The sequence below is a fragment of the Xenopus laevis genome, chromosome 4L (assembly GCF_017654675.1).
Source record: "Xenopus laevis strain J_2021 chromosome 4L, Xenopus_laevis_v10.1, whole genome shotgun sequence".
Taxonomy (NCBI): Eukaryota; Metazoa; Chordata; class Amphibia; order Anura; family Pipidae; genus Xenopus; species Xenopus laevis.
In genome coordinates this window covers 126,157,493-126,163,671 of record NC_054377.1, presented here as the reverse complement: position 1 = coordinate 126,163,671, position 6,179 = coordinate 126,157,493, and positions in this window count along the sequence as shown.

Here is a 6,179-nt window from a genome sequence, read left to right as displayed (position 1 = left end):
TCCCAACAACTGGTTAGTGAAACTGTGCAGTGTATTTCAGTACTTTGTGTCCGGTTTAAAAATAGAGATCTTTTTTACTAAGCAAATTTTCCTCCTTTGGTTTATATACGTGTGTATACATACTGTGGTGTCACAGGCCTGTGAACCCACCCATGATATAGCCCTGTGGCTTCCTGCATGATGAGCTTTAGCCCTGGCCAGGTAGGATGTGGTGGTGGCTGCTGTCATTGGTGCATTGGTAATGATTTAACTCACATCATTTTGCAGAACTCTGCTCTGGCATGTAGAATCAGGATATTCAGCATGATAATATTGTACGTATGTTGATTTTATTATCTCAGACACATGCATTTTTGTTCTGCTGTACAGTGCTTTGATGTCAAGTAGTGCTATACAAATAAAAATATACATACAGGCATACAGATATACATACATTTTATAGCCACCTCTCTTCATAAACTAGTCATTTCTATGGCACATAACTTACATTTAGAGGAGTCTGCTTCACTAACTGACTTATATTCAGGTCCGGACTAAGAATTAAAATAGGCCCTGGCATTTCAGGTACACAGAGGCCCAATAAGCCCACACAGAGGCCCAAACAGCCCCCACCAGCCCACTAAAAACTGACTTTCTATGGCACCTTAAAGCAGCCCCTCTGGCATTTGCCAGAACCCACAGATTGCCAGTCCGGGCCTGCTTATATTCCATAGTCGAGAAGATATGGAAGTGGATTGAGCCTCATTTTTTAGTCCATAAAAATTACTTTATACCTTGACCGTAGCATAACTAAAAAGGTTTCTTCTCATGGCTGACCCATCTAAGCCGGTGTCATGATTATACAAGCAATGGCATATGAAGTTTTAGGAATGCACCAGGACTGTGGAGTCGGTACATAAATACTTCGACTCCAGCTCCTTAATTTATGGTAAATCCCAACTCCGACTCATCTGTTTTTAAAGGAACATTAACACCAAAAACTGAAAGTGTATCAAAGTAGTTAAAATATAATGTACATATTGCACTGCACTGGTAAAACTGGTGTGTTTTCTTCAGAAAGACTAATATAGTTTATATAAACAAGCTACTGTGTAGCAATGGGGGCAGCCATTCAAGCTGGAAGAAAGTAGAAAAGACACAGGTTACATAGCAGATAACAGGTAAAACACCATTGTATTGTACAGAGCTTATCTGTTATTTGCTATGTAACCTGTACCTTTTATCCTTTTTTTCAGCTTGAATGGCAGCTCCCATGTCTACACAGCAGCCAGTGGCGTAACTACCGGGGGAGCAGGGGGGTGCTATTGGGCCAGGGCCCGCACCCCCTCAGGGCCCCTCGGCAGCTCGCGCGCAATGAATTCCGTGCAGTTCCGGGCGTACGGAGGGGGCCTGGCTGTGCGTCCCGCGCCAGGGCCCGCCCCACTCTAGTTACATTACTGACAGCAGCTTGTTTATATAAACTAAAATAGTCCTTCTGAAGCAAACACACAGCTTTTACCAGTGCAGAGCAACAGTACATTATATTTTAATTACTTTGATACACTTTCATCTTTTGGTAATTCTAATCCAAAATCAAAGTTAAACTACATAAACCAAAAACAATTGGAAAACCTAAAACAACTTGTATATTAATTGAACCTGGCATATAGCTGTAGAATAGCTGTTAAATATAATCCAAAATGAACTAAAGTATTGTTCTTAGAAACAGAATTGCTTCTGCCATATCCTCCTTCATAGAAGCTCTTCAATCTGATTTGATTATTTTCAGTGCTTGTATTTAAAGTTATTAGGAGTCGGAGTTGGTACACTTTTGGTGACTCCGACTCCAGATACCCAAATTTGCTTCCAACTCCACGACTCTGACTCCATAGCTTTGGCATGCACAATATGAATGCAGAGTTTTAACCCCTTTTATTGTGCCAAGTCACATGGCAGAGCTGGAGAACGCTCAGGTGACAAATTGCTTGCAATCTCCCCATGTACCATTAACCTAACAAATACCAGCAACCAACTTATCAGATTGTTACAGTCTAGAGCAGTGCTGTTCAACTGGCGGCCTATGGGCTGCATCTGGCTCGCGACGCCCCCTGTGTGGCCCCCACAAATCTGCCTGTCTATTTACCTTGTGTAAGCTTTAAAAGGTATCAGTACTGAGATTAAATGGCTCCTGCATTGATTACACTTCAGATTCAGACACCTCATACAAACTGATGGAGTGTGCCATACTCTGCCTGTCCTATGTTCCATGTGTGCCATACTCCGCCTGTCCTATGTTCCCTGTGTGTGCCATACTCCGCCTGTCCTATGTTCCCTGTGTGTGCCATACTCTACCTGTGTGTAACATGTTCTGCATGTGGGAGGTGAACCTGGTGGGAGTTTTCTTATCATTTGGAAATACTTGTTAGGAGTCCCCAAGGTGTATAATCATGTGCCGGGGGTGCTGTGTTATCCAAAGGGAAGGATGAGGCATATGGATTTAAGGGTATATTTTAACATGACTTACATTTTTTACATATGATTGATATCCCTGCAGTGAGCACCAACCATTTGGTTTTTTGGTGTGCACAATTAATGTGGACATGGTCTTGAAAGTTCTTGGTGGTGACATGGGTGTGGTTCAAAGTGGGTGTGGTTCAAAAATAGGGAGTTGTAAACATTGGCTTCCATCATTGTCCATCCACCACATAGGCTAGAAAAATTCCGGTCCTTGGAACCAGGGAAGTTGGACAGCACTGATCTAGAGAATCAGTGACCAGGCTTACTGGAATACCACTGAGAAGCTTTCCTTTTAAAAGTACATTACAGAAAAATGTAAACATTATTAAGCATATTGTTTGAAATCACAAAAAATACCCTTTATTTTTAAAATCCGTAAATCATAAATATACTGGTTAACTTTTTTTTAAACATTTTAATTCTCCAACGGGGGTGCCCTGGTGCCAGCTGTTTGGGGACTGCTCAGCTTACCCATAGGCTAAAGCCATCCCTTTAATCCCAGAGAGGGCTCATTCCCTGCCATTCTTGCTGGGGAAATGGCATGTGTTGTGCCCATGCAGATCTGCTTCTTACGATTCTACAGGATTCCCAGTTTGTTAGTTGCACAAGGAATGTTCAGCCTGGAGGTGGAACAGAGGTTACTATGAGCCAAAACATTAATTCATCTGCTTTTCAGAGGAAGTACTGTATCTGGTTCTGTAGATCTGTTGTCCTAATACAGAGATTTATGTCATGTATTTCTTGCCCTTTATGTGCCAGCCTATAGTCCTCACGGGTCAGATGTGTTTGCTAGTGAAGTACAGGTATGGGACCTGTTATCCAGAATGCTTGGGACCTGGGGCTTTCTGGATAATGGATCTTTCCATAATTTGGATCTTCATACCTTAAGGCTATTAGAAAATCATGTAAACATTAAATAAACCCAATAGGCTGGTTCTGCTTCCAATAAGGATTAATTATATCTTAGTTGGGATCAAGTGCAAGGCACTGTTTTATTATTACAGAGAAAATGGAAATATTTTCTAAAAATTTGGAATATTTGATTATATTGGAGTCTGTGGGGGACGGCCTTTCCATAATTCTGAACTTTCTGGATAACGGGTTTCTGGATAACGGATCCCATACCTGTATTTTATTTCAGCGATTATAGATGAGAATAGGCTAGGCTTCTAACAGGCTCCTATGATGTTAAGAGAAGGCATGGATTGCTGAAACATCTACAAAAGAGAGGCTGTGAGCTGGTGCGGCAGTGAACAGGTTAAAATGTCAGGAAGTGCAGTTGAAAGTGAGGGAAATGAGTGTACAGTGGAAATCTCAGGGGGGCCCCAGCAGTGCGAGGAGCAAAAAGTAGGATGAAAACCATAAGGAACAAACACAGCAAGTTTTACCAGCCACAGATCTAGAAGAAAATCTACAGACACAGAACTTTCTCTGAATGGAAACAAACACATCATTCCGGGGAGGGGTCCAGCACACACAGATTAGGGGTGTCACCATGTGTCTTCCGGCTGTACATTCTAAGGCAAAAATGATTCCTTAACCCTTGTGTAGCTGATTGGTGCAACCAGAGATGCTCATACAAGCACATTGCTAACATATGCGGGGGGGCCCATCACTTGTGGGCCTTGGAATACAAAGACAAGCATTGTTGTTAAAATGGAGGGTTCAGCATCTTTCACTTTCACTGCTGCCATTAAAGTGTGATTGTTACTGCTCCTTCTGTTAATGGGCAACACATGCACAAACTAACACATATAGGGGCAGATTCACTAAGCCCAGAATTTGCCATATCGTCCGCTTTGCTCACATCGCAACACTTCGCCAGGCGTAAATTCGCCAGGACAACGCTAATTCACTAAAATCCAAAGTTGTATCCAGGGCACCGAACGATGGCGAAGTTGTGCTAGTGTTACTGCGGCAAGCGAATCGAAGTTGCGCTAACGTTGGCTAATTTGCATAAGGCGGGAAGTTAAATTTGAATGGGCGTCTATGTTTCATCAAATATATTACACAACACAAGCCCAGGAAACCTTAATAAAATTAAATAGAGTTGTTATATTGCCCAGTGTATAGTTTATGTGCCATATGTTAGGAAATGTAGGGGGGAAGCTGGGTACCCCAGAAAAAAATTACGATCTTTTGCAGCCTATCACCCTGAAAAATGAAAAGTCGCCAGCGTTTTTTCAACTATTTTTTAAGGAAGTCTAATGCACTTCGCCTGGTCTGAGGTGGCGAAGGCAAATCCGCATCTTAGTGAATTTGCGCAGTTACGTCCCTTCGACAGAGCGCAACTTCGCCAGGTGTAATGGAGCGAATTACCGCTAGAATCTATCTCCTTCGCTAGCGAAATTACGCCTGCACCCATCAGTAAATCGGCAAAGTAACAATATGACGTCACGCTGGCGAATTTTCGCCCTTTAGTAAATCTGCCCCATAGTGTACTCCAATAAAAGTCAATGAGTCTTCCTCTGGTTTATTACTCTGCCTATTCAGTGGTACCTGCTTCCTCTAAATATAACAGTCATCTGGTCCCAAGAAAGTATTTTCATTCCCCCCATATATTCATGAATAATGTACAGTATTTACATTATGTTTATTTAGAATAATGGCAGACTGGGTGATTCCTACCAATTTCTCACTCCATAGGAGGAGGACAAAGTGCTAGAAACTGCCTCCTTTTCAATGGCAAATGCCACCAAATGCCATTTCCTGGACCTGGCACTTGGTGGCATTTCTTAATGACTTTAATTTCTAGCATTTTGTCCCCCTTCCACATACAGAGAAAATGCTAGAAATCTAACAGTCAGCCATTTTAGGTAATACAATGAACTCACTTGGATGTGTCTGTGTGTAATGATCCGCTGAAGGTTCTAAAAGCATAATTTACATAATAACTGAATGGTAGACCCCTGCACATATTTATATAATGGGTGGCATGTTTCCTAGATGATGATTTTAATGAGATGCCAAAGTGCAAACCTCAGTCAGTGCCAGTTATGAGACTGGGTTTCTATAGGTGGCACTGAGGATGTTAATTGGGTGCTGACAGGCTGATGCAATATCTGTCAGTCCATTTGCAGACATAAGGTGGAAGCCAGCACTGGTGCATCTACATCAGCAGAAAATGAGCCAAATACTCCTGACCCTAACAAAGAATTAGGCTTCATATGCTACACCTTATGTTTTGGGGTTCATTACGAGCCCAAGGCAACCATAGCTCTTTAGCAGTGAAGATCTGTGAACTTTAACATTATTTATTGTCGTAGCTGGCGCAACCTAGTGTGTCTTTCACCATTGGCAACAACTGATCACATTTTGAGTGACAGGTGACGTTCCAATGGTGGAAACTTGCACCTTCTGTTTTAGACTTTTCTAGCTTCGCAGCTATAGTATTTGTTCTCAGAAACAGGGTCTGATAGAGAATGGCAAGGCATTGACTGACTCATTGGTCATCTTCCAGCTGTTGGCCAGTTCATACCTGGCTGTGCTCTACAGGCATTTGTTCTTTATATAGTGCTGTGCATAGTGAGATATTGTTATTATGAATGTTCCACCATTGAAATATATATAGCATCTGCAGAGTTGCTTTCCCAGTACAGTTGCCTCTGGGCTCACTCCCACCCTCTGTGCTCTCTGTGCAGGAGTCGGACATTGCTCTGCCCAGCCCTCATTCTATCTTTCAC